General features: G+C 47.1%; 1 protein-coding gene across 1 annotated transcript in view; it reads right to left on the reverse strand.

The window, feature by feature from the left end:
• The window catches only part of LOC137570946 (uncharacterized), a 102144-nt gene extending 82155 nt beyond the window's left edge, over nucleotides 1-19989 (reverse strand). Inside the window, exon 1 of the mRNA XM_068279635.1 lies at nucleotides 19854-19989. The gene's annotated coding sequence lies outside the window, so the exon portion shown is untranslated. The remainder of the gene's footprint in view (nucleotides 1-19853) is intronic.
• Between the last annotated feature and the right edge of the window lie 656 nt (nucleotides 19990-20645).

The following is a 20645-nucleotide window of genomic DNA, read 5'->3' on the forward strand; positions in this document are numbered from 1 at the left end:
ATGAAATCAAATAATTTGATATCAAGCAATAGGCAGCGCTCACAGGCTGCAAGTGAAGTGAAAGCTCCAGAGATATGCCCAGCCCCTTGGGGCTAAAAACACACCTTGAACACAAATCAGATGCAAATTATGTGCTAACACTAATCTAAATTCTAAACTTTGAATGCAAGCTGACACCCCTGGAGGCAGCTAGCCTGAAGTATACTTAAATTTTGTACAGCAGAAGGAAATGGCAGCGCTTCCAAACAGACGCTGCACCTGAATTGACTACCTGCACAAGTATGCAGAGCTCGAATAACGGGCAGATTACACACCTTGCATTCAAAACAGGTACAGTAAAGAGGGGCATTAGCTTCAGCATAAGTTCCTGTTTGATATGTTCCACTGTTGAATATGGTTCACTGTTACATTAGTTTGAGGTTTTAACCCTTTTTTTGGATAATTTTCACTGTACATGCTTCACGTTTTGATATGTTTCACTGCTAGATTAGTGGTTAGTTTCTCTCCTGTGGGGGCACGTCACCACCGTAGGAGAGTCTATTAGGGATAATTTGTGCACAACTTATGCTGAAGCTAACGCCCCCCTTTACTGTACCTGTTTTGAATGCAAGGTGTGTAATCTGCCCGTTATTCGAGCTCTGCATACTTGTGCAGGTAGTCAATTCAGGTGCAGCGTCTGTTTGGAAGCGCTGCCATTTCCTTCTGCTGTACAAAATAATTTGATATGTTAAAATTTGGTTTGGTGACTACGAATTAAATGGTACCTGAGAAGGATGAAAAGAAAAGTTTTATACCATACCTGGGGCTTCTTCCAGCCCCCTTCAGGCTAATCAGTCCCTCGCTGTCCACCTCCACCACCTGGATCTTCTGCTATGAGTCCCGGTAATTCAGCCAGTCAGCGCAGTCCGGCCGCATGCCGCTTCCACAGCCAGGAGCGTTCTGCACCTGCGCAACAGTGCTGCGCAGGTGTACACTCCCGGCAGCGGAGTGTGTGCATGCGCACTACGTCAGACTGGCTCAAAGTACCTGGACTCATAGCAGAAGATCCAGGTGGCGGAGGAGGACAGCGAGGGACTGATTAGCCTGAAGGGGGTTGGAGGAAGCCCCAGGTATGTATAAAACTTTAATTTCATCTGTCTCAGGTTTACTTTGTTACACAGTAGTACTATACTCCACAGAGCTGCAGGGAATCCACTGAGAATGTTGTGCACATTAAACAGAGGTGTTGTCTATCTCCCATAAACCTGGTTCAGATTGTGCATGAAGAATGTGTAATAGAGGAAGAATCTCCTTATTCCCCTGCAGAGTACCTGCACATCACTCTTACATGTACCCACAGTTACATTGCCTAGGGCCTCATAGATGTTCTTTGTTCCGGCCTGTACCTTTTACAAGTACTCTTACCAAGGACTAGTTTTAGTCTATGACTAAAGGGAATAAATATGGCAGTCTCCATATCCTTCTCACTTCAGTTGTCTTTTAAAAATTCCTAAGCGTTGGCAGTTAAGAGACGAATTTCATGTTACATACTTTCAATCAACAAGATTGTAATATGCAAATTAGAGGAGTCGGAGGAATCCTAAACTGAGGAGTCGGAGGATTTTTGTACCGACTCCACAGCCCTGTATTCTGAGCTTTATCCATACAGTGTATGAACTTACATTAGCTTAAAGAGACTCTGAAGTCTCAATTTTTACACGTTTTTATAATTTAATCCTCTTCAGCATTATAGCCTAAGTTAAACCGCCGCAATACGAGGGTTTATTCAGAGAGAAAAAGCCCTGCAAAGTTCCTGGTCTCGCAGGGCTTTACTTCCTTGAAGGGGCAGAGCTTTGAGCTGTAGCTCTGCCTCTCCGCAATCAATCTCTGCCGATCGCCGCCTCCTCCCGCCCCTCTCAGTCTTCCCTTCACTGAGGGGCGGAGATCTACGGAGATTGATTGCAGAGAGGCAGAGCTACAGCTCAAAGCTCTGCCTCTCCAGGGCAGCACGATCTGCAGGTTGTTTCCTCTATGAATAATAAACCCTAATTTTGCGTCAGGACTGCTGTGGTTTAACTTGGGCTATAATGCTGAAGAGGATTAAATTATAAAAATGTGTAAAGATTGAGACTTCAGAATCTTTTTAACTGCCTCCCTTTGTTAAAGGGGAACTGAAGTAAGAGGTATACGGAGGCTGCCATATTTATTTCCTTTTAATCAATATAAGTTGCCTGGCAGCCCTGCTGGTCTATTTCTCTGCAGTAGTATCTGAATAACACCAGAAACAAGCATGCTGCTAGCCTTGTCAGATCTGACTTTAAAGGGATACTGTAGGGGGGTCAGGGGAAAATGAGTTGAACTTACCCGGGGCTTCTAACGGTCCCCCGCAGACATCCTGTGTTGGCGCAGCCACTCACCGATACTCCGGCCCCGCCTCCGGTTCACTTCTGGAATTTCAGACTTTAAAGTCTGAAAACCACTGCGCCTGCGTTGCCGTGTCCTCGATCCCGCTGATGTCATCAAGAGTGCACGGCACAGGCCCAGTATGGTCTGTGTCTGCGCAGTACACTCCTGGTGACATCAGCGGGAGCGAGGACACGGGCGTGCAGGCGCAGTGGTTTTCTGACTTTAAAGTCAGAAATTCCAGAAGTGAACTGGAGGCGGGGCCGGAGCATCGGTGAGTGGCTGCGCCAACACAGGATGTCTGCGGGGGACCATTAGAAGCCCCGGGTAAGTTCAGCTCATTTTCCCCCGACCCCCCTACAGTATCCCTTTAAAGTCTGAAACACCTGATGTGCTGCATACTTGTTCAGGGGCTATGGCTAATAGTATTAGAGGCAGAGGATCAGCAGGGCTGCCAGGCAACTGGTATTGCTTAAAAGGAAATAAGCATGGCAGCCTCCATATACCTCTCTCTTCAGTTCCACTTTAACTGCTGTTTCCAGAGTGTGTGAGTGTGTGTGTGTGTGTGTGGGGGGGGGGGGGGGGACTGTTGTAACTGGGAGTAGCTCCGTAGCTCCACAAGATGCCCCTGCACCAGGGAGGCACTAGGTTTAGTTTTTGTTTGTTTGCTTTTTTTCCTGGGCCAGAGGGGACATCCTCCAGGCCCAGGTATGTACAGGATCTTCTCAAAAAATTAGCATATTGTAATAAAGTTCATTATTTTCTGTAATGTACTGATAAACATTAGACTTTCATATATTTTAGATTCATTACACACAACTGAAGTAGTTCAAGCCTGCCAACTCTCCTGACCTGAACCCCAGAGAATCTGTGAGATATTGTGAAGAGAAAGTTGAGAGATGCAAGACCCAACACTCTGGATGAGCTTAAGGCCGCTATCGAAGCATCCTGGGCCTCCATAACACCTGAGCAGAGCCACAGGCTGATTGCCTCCATGCCACGCCGCATTGAAGCAGTCATTTCACCAAAAGGATTCCCGACCAAGTATTAAGTGCATAACTGAATTGAGTGCATAAGTGCATAACTGTTTATCAGTACATTACAGAAAATAATGAACTTTATCACAATATGCTAATTTTTTGAGAAGATCCTGTATATTTTATCCACCTGGCCCCGTATTAGAGTCACTTTAACCACTTAACCTCCCTGGCGGTAAGCCCGAGCTGAGCTCGGGCTATGCCGCGCAGGGGGAGATCTCAGCCCCTGGTGGGGCGATTTTTATTCTGTAAACTGCTGTGCGCGCAGCCAGCACTTTGCTAGCCGCGCGCACAGCTTGATCGACGCCGCTCTGCGGCGATCGGCCGCACGCAGCGGCGAAAGAGGGCCCCCCCCCCCCCCCCGCCAGAGCCCTGCGCTGCCCGGACCAATGAGTTCCGGGCAGCGCTATGGGCTGGATCGGAGGTGTCTGACGTCAGGACGTCGGCTGACGTCCATGACGTCATCCCGATCGTCGCCATGGCGACAGGAGAAGCCAAACAGGGGAACGCGTTGTATACGCGTTCCCCTGTTTGCTATAGATGCCGGCGACGATCGCACTAGAGGGACACATGCGCCCTCTAGTGGTGTTTCATGTAGCTACCACTCTGGTAGCTTTACATGAAACAAAAAAAAAAAAATTTAAAAAAAAAAAGTTTTTTTGCCAATTTGGCAAAAAAAATTAACCGCCAGGGAGGTTAAAGGAGTTATCAGGTGAAATGTAACAAAATAAGCGCTACTTACCCAGGGCTTCCTCCAGCCCCCAGCATGTCCCTCGCCGCAGTTCTGCCCGCGGCTCCCTCCCAGTCCCCGGCGATGACGTCAGGCCTACACCCCCCCCCCCCCCCCCCCCAGTGACCAGGCTATTTTTTTCAAAGTAGGGCTCTGCAGCTTTAAAGAGAACCAGAGCTAATGGAAGGAAACGTTGTGATACATACCTGGGGCTTCCTCCAGCCCCATACGCACGGTTCGCTCCCACGCGGCCATCCACCGCTGCCCGCATCTAGGAGAACCGGGACTCCGCTCTGCCGCCAGTCGGAGCCAGTCTAGCGTAGCAGAGGTGCGCTCTTTGCGTATCTCTGCAGCAGTGTATGGAGAGATACGTAGAGGGCGCACTTCTCCTGCGTAACCGGCTCCGATGACGTCACTGACGGGAGCCGGTTCTCCTAGATGCGGGCAACGGCGTGGGATCGATCAGCACGTATGGGGCTGGAGGAAGCCCCAGGTATGTAAAACAGTGTTTCCTTCCATTAGCTCTGGTTCCCTTTAATGGCTTGCTGCAGAGAAAATTCACTTTTTGCATCATAGTTTGTAAACGCTATAACTTTTACCCAAACCAATAAAGATACACTGAATGTTTTTTTTTTTTTTATCAAAGACATGTAGCACAATACATTTGGGCAAAAATGTATACAGAAATGTTACTTTGACAAATTTTATCACAGAAAGTTAAAAATTTTTTTTTTTTTTTTACAAAATTCATGTCTTTTTTGATGTTACTACAGCAATAGAGTCAGCACCATCCAGTATTCTTAAAGGACTTACGAGGCCAAATTCGTTAAATAAGTGAAGTACCTGCAAGATGTCTAAATGCACGGAGGACGCCGTCCGCGCCCTCCGTGCACTTCCGCCGGGTCCACCTCCTGAAAGCGCCCCCCGTGCCGCTGGCAACCCTACGGGCCGGGTTCTCATGCCGCTCCCAAGATGGCCGCCGGAGCTGGCCGCGGCTGCGCAGTCCGCATTGCCGCGAGTGCGGCTGCGCAGATCTAGGGCCAACCCCTCCGAACCACGCACTGTAGCGTGGATCGGAGGGGTTAACCCTAGAGCTGCGCAGCCGCACTCGCGGCAATGCGGACTGCGCAGCCGCGGCCAGCTCCGGCGGCCATCTTGGGAGCGGCAGGAGAGCCCGACCCGGCCCGTGGGGTCGCCAGCGGCACGGGGGGTGCTTTCAGGAGGGGGACCTGGCGGAAGTGCACGGAGGGCGCGGACGGCGTCCTCCGTGCATTTAGACATCTTGCAGGTACTTCACTTATTTAACAAATTTGGCCTCGTAAGTCCTTTAAGCTCTTTTATTGGTTAAAATAGCATGATGTATGCTGCCAGCATACATCATGCTATTTTAACCAATAAGAGAGCTTAAGAATACTGGATGGTGCTGACTCTATTGCTGTAGATACATTGGAGTATCCTGTGCAGAGATACTGAGGGTCATAGCACGTCCTCTATCCTCTCCTGGGTGCATGCTTCAGATTGGAGAATGTCTTTTTTGATGAATATAATAAAAAGTTAAACTCGCAGCAGCAATCAAATAGCACCAAAAGAAAGCTGTATTAGTGACAAGAAAAGGAGGGAAAATTCATTTAGATAGTAGGTTGTATGACCGAGCAATAAACTGTGAGGGCCCGTTTCCACTATCGCGAATCCGCATGCGTTGCCCGCATGCGGATTCGCACAGCCAGTACAAGTGGATGGGACTGTTTCCACTTGTGTGTTTCCCTGCACGTTTTTCTGTGCAGAAAAAATCTGCATGGTAGGGCCCTCAGAATTCGCCTGCGTGTGGAATGCAGGCGAATCGCACGCAATGTATTTAATAGGGAAATCGCATGCGTTTTCCCCATGCGTTTTTTGCCACGAATTCGCATGCGATTTCGCATAGGTACCCATGTTAAGTCACACAGGCAGTGACATGGTTAAAATCGCATCACCCTAACCTATGCGATTTGCCTGCGGTGATTCGCCGGCGATTCCGCAACGCTATAGTGGAAACGGGCCCTGAAAGCGGCAGTGGTCTGAATGGAAAAAAAGGCTCTGGTCCTTAACCTCCCTGGCGTTCTATTTCCCCAGGATTTACGTGCAAAAAGTGGTTCAATTAATTTCCAATAATTTTCAACCTTTTTTTTTTTTTTTTTGCAATCATTTTTTTAATATTGAATTCAATACAGGTTATTGTATTGAATTCAACTAAAAAAAAGTGTTTACTGCGAGATGTTGATGACGCTGTGTGACCCTGGTGTCATCAACGCCGATCGCCGGGGGACATGTCATCGCTGAGGGAGAAGCAAAATCCGCACAGGGACATGGAAGAAGGCACTGGGGAAGCTATCAGAGGTACGCGATGAAGGATCAGCACGCCAATGGTAAGTATAATACCCAGATGTGTAGCCAGGTGTATAGGGAGCCACATGTAGCCAGATGTCAGGGTAGCCAGGTGTGTAGACAGATGTATAGGTAGCCAGGTGTGTAGCCAGGTATAGGGTGCCAGGTATAGGGTGCCAGGTGTAGCCAGTTATGGGGTGCCAGGTGTAGCCAATTATGGGGTGCCAGGTGTAGCCAATTATGGGGTGCCAGGTGCAGTGTAGCCAGTAATGGGGTGCCAGACTACCCCCCCCCACACACACACCTTCGGCTGTGGGTGGCCGGCGGGGACCCCCCTTCTGGGCGGGGGGGGGGGGTGTCCCCGTCCTTTGCGGGCTGTGGGTGGCCTTTCCATCCCCCCTCCCATCCCCCGTGCAAGCCCCCCTTCCCTCGGTGTAAGTCTTGTTCTACTCACCCAGGCTGTCGGCAGCGGCAGAATCCCTTCTTCCTCCATCCCCGAAGTCTCATGCTCTGTGTAATTACCGCTACGAGGCTTGGTGACGTCACCGAGCCTCGTAGCAGTAACGTCACAGGCCGGGACTTCGGTGTTAGAGGAAGAAGGGATTCTGCCACCGCCGCTGGAGACAGCCTGGGTGAGTAGAACAGGACTCACACCGAGGGAAGGGGTTCAGGGGGAAGGGGGGCTTGCACGGGGGGTGGGAGGGGGGGAATGAAAGGCCACCCACAGCCCGCAAAGGACGGGGACACCCCCCCACCCGCCCAGAAGGGGGGGGGGGTCCCCGTTGGCCACTACCAGCCAGCATAGAACGGGGACACCCCCCCTTCCTGCACAGAGGGGATCCCCGCCGGCCACTACCAGCCCGCATAGGGAATCCCCCTGCACAGAACGGGCACTCGTCCGCACACAAAGGGGGAATCCGTGCACGCAGCACATTCTCTGCCCCGCCAGCTGCACAGGGATTCCCCAGGGTGGCTGGATGCTTGTTCTGTATGCTGTGGGTAGCACAGATCGCTATCCACAGCGTGCAGTCAGGCATCCAGACATCCTGGGGAATCCCTCTGATGAGGGAAAATTGCAGCGGGCGGTGCAGAGAAACAGGAAATCTCCCTGGCGGGATTGACGAGCTGAGCTCGTCCAAAACACTTGTCAGCAAGTTTTTGCTGGACGAGCTGAGCTCGTCCAGAACGCTAGGGAGGTTAAGGGGCAAAAAGACTGTGGTCCTCAAGTGGTTAAAGGGGTTCTGTGGGGTGTAAAATAAAGCAGAGTGTCACTTACCTAGGGCTTCTACCAGCCCCCTACAGCTATGAAGTCCCACACCGTCACTGAAGCCTCCGCCGTTCTTCGCTGCCGGCGACCTGCTAATTATTCATCTAACTAGACAAATAGCTCTGCGGCTGCGCGGCCATGCATGTCACCAGGAGCTTACTGCGCAGGCGTAGTACAAGAAAACTTCGTACTGCGCCTGCCCAGTAAGCTCCCAATGGCGCCCAAGAGTGAGGATGCGCACGGCCGTGCAGCCGCAGAGCTATTAGTCTAGTTAGACAAATAATTAGCAGGTCACCGGTGGCGATGAACGGCAGAGGCTTCAGTGATGGCGTGAGGCTTCATAGCTGCAGGGAGGCGGTAGAAGCCCCAAGTAAGTGACACTTTTGGTCAGTGGCGGATCTAGAGGGGTGCAGGCATGGCTAGTGCCATGGGCGACAGCACACCATGGGCGCCATGCCTGCTGCCTGCCACCTCCGCATCGGCACATCCTTGCCGCTCCTTCCACTATGCCTCCGGTCCCCCGCGCCCCCCTCCCCTTTCCTTCCCATGAGGGCCACCTGTATTTGCCACCTCCGCATCTTGTGCTTCCCTCCCATGCTAGATGTCTCCGGTGACCGGTCTTCCGCGCCCCCGCCCGCCGGCTCTCTGTCCCCGCTGTCGGACTTTAGTTTAGCGGCAAGAGGCGAGACAGAGAGGGCGCACTCCATACACCCGTCGCGTCACATGCGGAAGTGATGTCATCAACCACTTCCTGCATTTGAAGCGCACCGGGCAGGAAGTGTGCGCCCTCTCTGTCTCGCCTCTTGCTGCTAAGCTAAAGTTAGACAGCAGGGACAGAGAGCCGGCGGGGGCGCGGAAGACCGGTCACCGGAGACATCGAGCATGGGAGGTAGCCAGGCACAAGATGCAGAGGTGGCTAACATCTAACTCTACGGTCCAGGAACAGAGAGCCGGGAATGTGGTAGAGGTGAGCACTTCATCCCTCCTCCTTATAATCTAACCCCTGCTGCATTCTGCTGTATCTTTACTGCATTCTACTATATGTCACTATAGAGCCTCTTTCCTGCATTCTGCTATATGTCACCACAGGGCCTCTTTACTGCATTCTGCCATATGTCACTACAGGGCCTCTTTACTGCATTTTACTATATGTCACTATAGAGCCTCTTTCCTGCATTATGCTATATGTCACCACAGGGCCTCTTTACTGCATTCTGCTATATGTCACTACAGGGCCTCTTTACTGCATTCTGCTATATGTCACTACAGGGCCTCTTTACTGCATTCTGCTATATGTCACTACAGGGCCTCTTTACTGCATTCTGCTATATGTCACTACAGGGCCTCTTTACTGCATTCTGATATATGTCACTACAGGGCCTCTTTACTGCATTCTGCCATATGTCACTACAGGGCCTCTTTACTGCATTCTGCCATATGTCACTACAGGGCCTCTTTACTGCATTCTGCCATATGTCACTACAGGGCCTCTTTACTGCATTCTGCCATATGTCACTACAGGGACTTTTTACTGTATTCTGCTATATGTCACCACAGGGCCTCTTTACTGCATTCTGCTTTATGTCACCACAGGGCCTCTTTACTGCATTCTGCTATATGTCACCACAGGGCCTCTTTACTGCATTCGGCTATATGTCACTACAGGGCCTCTTTACTGCATTCTGCTATATGTCACTACAGGGCCTCTTTACTGCATTCTGCTATATGTCACTACAGGGCCTCTTTACTGCATTCTGCTATATGTCACTACAGGGCCTCTTTACTGCATTCTGCTATATGTCACTACAGGGCCTCTTTACTGCATTCTGCTATATGTCACTACAGGGACTTTTTACTGCGTTCTGCTATATGTCACCACAAAGCCTCTTTACTGCATTCTACTATTTGTCACCACAGGACCTCTTTACTGCATTCTGCTATATTTCACCACAAGGCCTCTTTACTGCATTCTGCTATATGTCACCACAGGACCTCTTTACTGCATTCTGCTATATTTCACCACAAGGCCTCTTTACTGCATTCTGCTATAGGTCACCACAAGGCCTCTTTGCTGCATTCTGCTATATGTCACCACAAGGCCTCTTTACTGCATTCTGCTATATGTCACCACAGGACCTCTTTACTGCATTCTGCTATATTTCACCACAAGGCCTCTTTACTGCATTCTGCTATATGTCACCACAGGACCTCTTTACTGCATTCTGCTATATTTCACCACAAGGCCTCTTTACTGCATTCTGCTATAGGTCACCACAAGGCCTCTTTGCTGCATTCTACTATATGTCACCACAGGGCCTCTCTACTGCATTCTACTATATGTCACCACAGGGCCTCTTTACTGCATTCTGCTTTATGTCACCACAAGGCCTCTTTGCTGCATTCTGCTATATGTCACTACAGGGCCTCTTTACTGCATTCTGCTATATGTCACTACAGGGCCTCTTTACTGCATTCTGCTATATGTCACTACAGGGCCTCTTTACTGCATTCTGCTATATGTCACTACAGGGCCTCTTTACTGCATTCTGCTATATGTCACTACAGGGCCTCTTTACTGCATTCTGCTATATGTCACTACAGGGCCTCTTTACTGCATTCTGCTATATGTCACTACAGGGCCTCTTTACTGCATTCTGCTATATGTCACTACAGGGACTTTTTACTGCGTTCTGCTATATGTCACCACAAAGCCTCTTTACTGCATTCTACTATTTGTCACCACAGGACCTCTTTACTGCATTCTGCTATATTTCACCACAAGGCCTCTTTACTGCATTCTGCTATATGTCACCACAGGACCTCTTTACTGCATTCTGCTATATTTCACCACAAGGCCTCTTTACTGCATTCTGCTATAGGTCACCACAAGGCCTCTTTGCTGCATTCTGCTATATGTCACCACAAGGCCTCTTTACTGCATTCTGCTATATGTCACCACAGGACCTCTTTACTGCATTCTGCTATATTTCACCACAAGGCCTCTTTACTGCATTCTGCTATATGTCACCACAGGACCTCTTTACTGCATTCTGCTATATTTCACCACAAGGCCTCTTTACTGCATTCTGCTATAGGTCACCACAAGGCCTCTTTGCTGCATTCTACTATATGTCACCACAGGGCCTCTCTACTGCATTCTACTATATGTCACCACAGGGCCTCTTTACTGCATTCTGCTTTATGTCACCACAAGGCCTCTTTGCTGCATTCTGCTATGTCACCACAGGGCCTCTTTACTGCATTCTGCTATATGTCACTACAGGGCCTCTTTACTGCATTCTGCTATATTTCACCACAAGGCCTCTTTACTGCATTCTGCTATATGTCACCACAGGACCTCTTTACTGCATTCTGCTATATTTCACCACAAGGCCTCTTTACTGCATTCTGCTATAGGTCACCACAAGGCCTCTTTGCTGCATTCTGCTATATGTCACCACAAGGCCTCTTTACTGCATTCTGCTATATGTCACCACAGGACCTCTTTACTGCATTCTGCTATATTTCACCACAAGGCCTCTTTACTGCATTCTGCTATATGTCACCACAGGACCTCTTTACTGCATTCTGCTATATTTCACCACAAGGCCTCTTTACTGCATTCTGCTATAGGTCACCACAAGGCCTCTTTGCTGCATTCTACTATATGTCACCACAGGGCCTCTCTACTGCATTCTACTATATGTCACTACAGGGCCTCTTTACTGCATTCTGCTATATGTCACTACAGGGCCTCTTTACTGCATTCTGCTATATGTCACTACAGGGCCTCTTTACTGCATTCTGCTATATGTCACTACAGGGCCTCTTTACTGCATTCTGCTATATGTCACTACAGGGCCTCTTTACTGCATTCTGCTATATGTCACTACAGGGCCTCTTTACTGCATTCTGCTATATGTCACTACAGGGCCTCTTTACTGCATTCTGCTATATGTCACTACAGGGCCTCTTTACTGCATTCTGCTATATGTCACTACAGGGCCTCTTTACTGCATTCTGCTATATGTCACTACAGGGACTTTTTACTGCGTTCTGCTATATGTCACCACAAAGCCTCTTTACTGCATTCTACTATTTGTCACCACAGGACCTCTTTACTGCATTCTGCTATATTTCACCACAAGGCCTCTTTACTGCATTCTGCTATATGTCACCACAGGACCTCTTTACTGCATTCTGCTATATTTCACCACAAGGCCTCTTTACTGCATTCTGCTATAGGTCACCACAAGGCCTCTTTGCTGCATTCTGCTATATGTCACCACAAGGCCTCTTTACTGCATTCTGCTATATGTCACCACAGGACCTCTTTACTGCATTCTGCTATATTTCACCACAAGGCCTCTTTACTGCATTCTGCTATATGTCACCACAGGACCTCTTTACTGCATTCTGCTATATTTCACCACAAGGCCTCTTTACTGCATTCTGCTATAGGTCACCACAAGGCCTCTTTGCTGCATTCTACTATATGTCACCACAGGGCCTCTCTACTGCATTCTACTATATGTCACCACAGGGCCTCTTTACTGCATTCTGCTTTATGTCACCACAAGGCCTCTTTGCTGCATTCTGCTATGTCACCACAGGGCCTCTTTACTGCATTCTGCTATATGTCACTACAGGGCCTCTTTACTGCATTCTGCTATATGTCACTACAGGGCCTCTTTACTGCATTCTGCTATATGTCACTACAGGGCCTCTTTACTGCATTCTGCTATATGTCACTACAGGGCCTCTTTACTGCATTCTGCTATATGTCACTACAGGGCCTCTTTACTGCATTCTGCTATATGTCACTACAAAGCCTCTTTACTGCATTCTGCTATATGTCACTACAGGGACTTTTTACTGCGTTCTGCTATATGTCACCACAAAGCCTCTTTACTGCATTCTACTATTTGTCACCACAGGACCTCTTTACTGCATTCTGCTATATTTCACAAGGCCTCTTTACTGCATTCTGCTATATGTCACCACAGGACCTCTTTACTGCATTCTGCTATATTTCACCACAAGGCCTCTTTACTGCATTCTGCTATAGGTCACCACAAGGCCTCTTTGCTGCATTCTGCTATATGTCACCACAAGGCCTCTTTACTGCATTCTGCTATATGTCACCACAGGACCTCTTTACTGCATTCTGCTATATTTCACCACAAGGCCTCTTTACTGCATTCTGCTATATGTCACCACAGGACCTCTTTACTGCATTCTGCTATATTTCACCACAAGGCCTCTTTACTGCATTCTGCTATAGGTCACCACAAGGCCTCTTTGCTGCATTCTGCTATATGTCACCACAGGGCCTCTTTACTGCATTCAGCTATATGTCACTACAGGGCCTCTTTACTGCATTCTGATATATGTCACTACAGGGCCTCTTTACTGCATTCTGCCATATGTCACTACAGGGCCTCTTTACTGCATTCTGCCATATGTCACTACAGGGCCTCTTTACTGCATTCTGCCATATGTCACTACAGGGCCTCTTTACTGCATTCTGCCATATGTCACTACAGGGACTTTTTACTGTATTCTGCTATATGTCACCACAGGGCCTCTTTACTGCATTCTGCTTTATGTCACCACAGGGCCTCTTTACTGCATTCTGCTATATGTCACCACAGGGCCTCTTTACTGCATTCTGCTATATGTCACTACAGGGCCTCTTTACTGCATTCTGCTATATGTCACTACAGGGCCTCTTTACTGCATTCTGCTATATGTCACTACAGGGCCTCTTTACTGCATTCTGCTATATGTCACTACAGGGCCTCTTTACTGCATTCTGCTATATGTCACTACAGGGCCTCTTTACTGCATTCTGCTATATGTCACTACAGGGACTTTTTACTGCGTTCTGCTATATGTCACCACAAAGCCTCTTTACTGCATTCTACTATTTGTCACCACAGGACCTCTTTACTGCATTCTGCTATATTTCACCACAAGGCCTCTTTACTGCATTCTGCTATATGTCACCACAGGACCTCTTTACTGCATTCTGCTATATTTCACCACAAGGCCTCTTTACTGCATTCTGCTATAGGTCACCACAAGGCCTCTTTGCTGCATTCTGCTATATGTCACCACAAGGCCTCTTTACTGCATTCTGCTATATGTCACCACAGGACCTCTTTACTGCATTCTGCTATATTTCACCACAAGGCCTCTTTACTGCATTCTGCTATATGTCACCACAGGACCTCTTTACTGCATTCTGCTATATTTCACCACAAGGCCTCTTTACTGCATTCTGCTATAGGTCACCACAAGGCCTCTTTGCTGCATTCTACTATATGTCACCACAGGGCCTCTCTACTGCATTCTACTATATGTCACCACAGGGCCTCTTTACTGCATTCTGCTTTATGTCACCACAAGGCCTCTTTGCTGCATTCTGCTATATGTCACTACAGGGCCTCTTTACTGCATTCTGCTATATGTCACTACAGGGCCTCTTTACTGCATTCTGCTATATGTCACTACAGGGCCTCTTTACTGCATTCTGCTATATGTCACTACAGGGCCTCTTTACTGCATTCTGCTATATGTCACTACAGGGCCTCTTTACTGCATTCTGCTATATGTCACTACAGGGCCTCTTTACTGCATTCTGCTATATGTCACTACAGGGCCTCTTTACTGCATTCTGCTATATGTCACTACAGGGACTTTTTACTGCGTTCTGCTATATGTCACCACAAAGCCTCTTTACTGCATTCTACTATTTGTCACCACAGGACCTCTTTACTACATTCTGCTATATTTCACCACAAGGCCTCTTTACTGCATTCTGCTATATGTCACCACAGGACCTCTTTACTGCATTCTGCTATATTTCACCACAAGGCCTCTTTACTGCATTCTGCTATAGGTCACCACAAGGCCTCTTTGCTGCATTCTGCTATATGTCACCACAAGGCCTCTTTACTGCATTCTGCTATATGTCACCACAGGACCTCTTTACTGCATTCTGCTATATTTCACCACAAGGCCTCTTTACTGCATTCTGCTATATGTCACCACAGGACCTCTTTACTGCATTCTGCTATATTTCACCACAAGGCCTCTTTACTGCATTCTGCTATAGGTCACCACAAGGCCTCTTTGCTGCATTCTACTATATGTCACCACAGGGCCTCTCTACTGCATTCTACTATATGTCACCACAGGGCCTCTTTACTGCATTCTGCTTTATGTCACCACAAGGCCTCTTTGCTGCATTCTGCTATGTCACCACAGGGCCTCTTTACTGCATTCTGCTATATGTCACTACAGGGCCTCTTTACTGCATTCTGCTATATGTCACTACAGGGCCTCTTTACTGCATTCTGCTATATGTCACTACAGGGCCTCTTTACTGCATTCTGCTATATGTCACTACAGGGCCTCTTTACTGCATTCTGCTATATGTCACTACAGGGCCTCTTTACTGCATTCTGCTATATGTCACTACAGGGCCTCTTTACTGCATTCTGCTATATGTCACTACAGGGCCTCTTTACTGCATTCTGCTATATGTCACTACAGGGCCTCTTTACTGCATTCTGCTATATGTCACTACAGGGACTTTTTACTGCGTTCTGCTATATGTCACCACAAAGCCTCTTTACTGCATTCTACTATTTGTCACCACAGGACCTCTTTACTGCATTCTGCTATATTTCACCACAAGGCCTCTTTACTGCATTCTGCTATATGTCACCACAGGACCTCTTTACTGCATTCTGCTATATTTCACCACAAGGCCTCTTTACTGCATTCTGCTATAGGTCACCACAAGGCCTCTTTGCTGCATTCTGCTATATGTCACCACAAGGCCTCTTTACTGCATTCTGCTATATGTCACCACAGGACCTCTTTACTGCATTCTGCTATATTTCACCACAAGGCCTCTTTACTGCATTCTGCTATATGTCACCACAGGACCTCTTTACTGCATTCTGCTATATTTCACCACAAGGCCTCTTTACTGCATTCTGCTATAGGTCACCACAAGGCCTCTTTGCTGCATTCTACTATATGTCACCACAGGGCCTCTCTACTGCATTCTACTATATGTCACTACAGGGCCTCTTTACTGCATTCTGCTATATGTCACTACAGGGCCTCTTTACTGCATTCTGCTATATGTCACTACAGGGCCTCTTTACTGCATTCTGCTATATGTCACTACAGGGCCTCTTTACTGCATTCTGCTATATGTCACTACAGGGCCTCTTTACTGCATTCTGCTATATGTCACTACAGGGCCTCTTTACTGCATTCTGCTATATGTCACTACAGGGCCTCTTTACTGCATTCTGCTATATGTCACTACAGGGCCTCTTTACTGCATTCTGCTATATGTCACTACAGGGCCTCTTTACTGCATTCTGCTATATGTCACTACAGGGACTTTTTACTGCGTTCTGCTATATGTCACCACAAAGCCTCTTTACTGCATTCTACTATTTGTCACCACAGGACCTCTTTACTGCATTCTGCTATATTTCACCACAAGGCCTCTTTACTGCATTCTGCTATATGTCACCACAGGACCTCTTTACTGCATTCTGCTATATTTCACCACAAGGCCTCTTTACTGCATTCTGCTATAGGTCACCACAAGGCCTCTTTGCTGCATTCTGCTATATGTCACCACAAGGCCTCTTTACTGCATTCTGCTATATGTCACCACAGGACCTCTTTACTGCATTCTGCTATATTTCACCACAAGGCCTCTTTACTGCATTCTGCTATATGTCACCACAGGACCTCTTTACTGCATTCTGCTATATTTCACCACAAGGCCTCTTTACTGCATTCTGCTATAGGTCACCACAAGGCCTCTTTGCTGCATTCTACTATATGTCACCACAGGGCCTCTCTACTGCATTCTACTATATGTCACCACAGGGCCTCTTTACTGCATTCTGCTTTATGTCACCACAAGGCCTCTTTGCTGCATTCTGCTATGTCACCACAGGGCCTCTTTACTGCATTCTGCTATATGTCACTACAGGGCCTCTTTACTGCATTCTGCTATATGTCACTACAGGGCCTCTTTACTGCATTCTGCTATATGTCACTACAGGGCCTCTTTACTGCATTCTGCTATATGTCACTACAGGGCCTCTTTACTGCATTCTGCTATATGTCACTACAGGGCCTCTTTACTGCATTCTGCTATATGTCACTACAAAGCCTCTTTACTGCATTCTGCTATATGTCACTACAGGGACTTTTTACTGCGTTCTGCTATATGTCACCACAAAGCCTCTTTACTGCATTCTACTATTTGTCACCACAGGACCTCTTTACTGCATTCTGCTATATTTCACAAGGCCTCTTTACTGCATTCTGCTATATGTCACCACAGGACCTCTTTACTGCATTCTGCTATATTTCACCACAAGGCCTCTTTACTGCATTCTGCTATAGGTCACCACAAGGCCTCTTTGCTGCATTCTGCTATATGTCACCACAAGGCCTCTTTACTGCATTCTGCTATATGTCACCACAGGACCTCTTTACTGCATTCTGCTATATTTCACCACAAGGCCTCTTTACTGCATTCTGCTATATGTCACCACAGGACCTCTTTACTGCATTCTGCTATATTTCACCACAAGGCCTCTTTACTGCATTCTGCTATAGGTCACCACAAGGCCTCTTTGCTGCATTCTGCTATATGTCACCACAGGGCCTCTTTACTGCATTCAGCTATATGTCACTACAGGACCTCTTTACTGCATTCTGCTATATGTCACTACAGGGCCTCTTTACTGCATTCTGCTATATGTCACTACAAAGCCTCTTTACTGCACTCTGCTACATGTCACTACAGGGCCTCTTTACTGCACTCTGCTACATGTCACTACAGGGCCTCTTTACTGCATTCTACTATATGTCACTGCAGGGCCTCTTTACTGCATTCTGCTATATGTCACTGCAGGGCCTCTTTACTGCATTCTGCTATATGTCACTACATGGCCTCTTTACTGCATTCTGCTATATGTCACTACAGGACCTCTTTACTGCATTCCGCTATATGTCACTACAGGGCCTCTTTACTGCATTCTGCTATATGTCACTACAGGGCCTCTTTACTGCATTCTGCTATATGCCACTACAGGGCCTATTTACTGCATTCTGCTATATGTCACTACAAAGCCTCTTTACTGCATTCTGCTATATGTCACCACAAGGCCTCTTTGCTGCATTCTGCTATATGTCACTACAGGGCCTCTTTACTGCATTCTGCTATATGTCACTACAGGGCCTCTTTACTGCATTCTGCTATTTGTCACCACAGGACCTCTTTACTGCATTCTGCTATATGTCACTACAGGGCCTCTTTACTGCATTCTGCTATATGTCACTACAGGGCCTCTTTACTGCATTCTGCTATATGTCACTACAGGGCCCTTTTTACTGCACTCTGCTACATGTCACTACAGGGCCTCTTGCTATCCTTGTAATTTGCTTGTGTGATTCCATCCACACTTTTGGTGGTATAATAACAATGTATAATATTACAGAAACAGAATCGCGTTTTATTATTCACAGTTCACTATTCTGCTCAATATAGGCTGGTTTTCTTTACATCACAGGAGGCTGATTTCTGGGACTCTTGTATGAAGCAATGCTTGGCATTAGTGAAGTGATGATGTTACAGTAGCAGGATATCCAGAATTAGATGCTGTTAGACTCTGTTGTCTCATCTAATTTACCATCACAGGGATATCATTTAGTTGTGATTTATCATCGGAATCATTTGTCAACTGCAACGCATTTGCTAATTCTGTTACAGGGGTGCAGGTATACCTTGTGTGGGGAGGTGGGGGATCGGGCTGGCTGTGCAAGAGGAGCTTACAATCTAATTTCTGCCGCACTTGGCTACCTAATTATTTGATCTTGATGCCTCTGACTGTAATGCTTACTGTGATGCACCTGGTTACTGAATTATTGCATCTGGAGGTGTGTAACTACTTAATAAAAACTACTAATTAAAAATTTAATTGGAGGCAGTGACTACTTGATTAATTATCTGGAGGCATGTGACTACTTGGTGGTGGTGGGGCAATCTCAGTGTTTGCCATGGGCGCTATATTTCCTAGATACGCCTCTGCTTTTGGTTTTATTTTAGACCCCACAGAACCCCTTTAAAGAGACACTGAAGCGGAAAAAAAATTATATTATGATTTGTATGTGTAGTACAGCTAAGAAATTAAACATTAAGATCAGATACATCAGTCTAATTGTTTCCAGTACAGGAAGAGTTGAGAAACTCCAGTTGTTATCTCTATGCAAAAAAGCTATTAAGCTCTCTGACCAAGTTAGTCGTGGAGAGGGCTGTTGTTATCTGACTTTTATTATCTCAACTGTAATTGAAATGTTTACATTATAGAATGATGCAATGTTAGAAAAAACACTATATACCTGAAAATAAAAGTATGCTAATATTTTCTTTGCTGCTAATCTTCTAGTAATTATTCATAGTACACAACCAATTCATTATATCATATTTTTTTTTTCGCTTCAGTGTCTCTTTAAGTTCTCCTCTTTCTCATCTCAGCACATTGAGAAGATGTAGGCAATTGGATTTCCACCTGGCCAAATAATAAATACTCTATTTTTATCTTTTCCAATGTTTCTGCCTTTCAAATAAAAAAATGGATTGCTTCATTGGCTTATGATGCCCTCACTACCGATATTTCTGTACCTTGCATTTTCATCCAGTTTAGGCTTCAATAGGAAAAACAAATAACAGACAGCAATGAGAAACTAAAAACGGCGGTAAAATGAATCAATGCTTTTCTGTGAGGGCAGAAGATTACTTGAGACCGAGTCACAAGACAACAGTACTGTCAGTAAACACCTCATAAACACATTACGAGCACTACACTATCTACAATATTGTTTTCTGGGCTTAATTATTTTAAGGAGAATGCAATAAGCAGCCCTATATGCCCGGCAATCAGTAAGAAACACTGCCACTTCTTCCCTGTACATTCCATACATGAGCAAAAGTAAACAAAATACATTCTGATCTACTTACCTGGGGCTTCCTCCCGCCCCTTGAAGTCCCCGGACCCCTCGTCTCCGCTCCGGTAGTAGCCACGCTTCCACGATCTCCATCCTCAACCTCGCCCTGTCGATGACTTCACGTCTGCCCATGCCGCTCCCGGTCAGGGCCGCGCCTCGGCCGGGCAGGGATAAACGCAGTACAAATTTGAGCGCTCTGAATTCTGGGATGGCAGTTTTTTTTTCTCCTCACAGCTCCATGCACGGATCTACCCACAATCCCTCTTGCGCAACTCTTTGGAGGCGGACTAGTATTGCGCGGCAGCAGTTTCCCGCCCGAATAGCAGCGCTCCTCCCACCTCACGCGCACGAGGGAGGCTGAGGCGAATGTAACAGGACCGACCGTCTCCTCCCCTGGGTGCCAGAAGACTGGAAGCGTGGCACTGGCTGCTACCAGAGCGGAGACGAGGGATCCGGAGACTTCAAGGCGCTGGAGGAAGCCCCAGGTAAGTAGAATAGTATTTTTTTAAAACTTTTGCTCATGTAATGAATGTATGTACAGGGAACGAGTGGCAGTGTTTGTTACTGATTGCCGGTGGGACACCGGGCAATAGGGCTGCTTCTTGCACTCTGCCTAACAGAATTAAGCCCAGAAAATAATATTTTACATCTGGTAGTGTGTTTGTGAGGTGTTTAATGGTAGTACTGGTGTCCTCTGTCTCGGTCTGCAGTAATCTGTTCTCATAGAAACGCATTTATTTCATTTTACCGTCTCTTTTAGTTTCTTATTGCTGTCTGTTTTTCTTATTGAAGCAGAAACTGAATG

This window comes from Hyperolius riggenbachi, chromosome 4 (assembly GCF_040937935.1).
Source record: "Hyperolius riggenbachi isolate aHypRig1 chromosome 4, aHypRig1.pri, whole genome shotgun sequence".
NCBI classification, from domain to species: Eukaryota; Metazoa; Chordata; class Amphibia; order Anura; family Hyperoliidae; genus Hyperolius; species Hyperolius riggenbachi.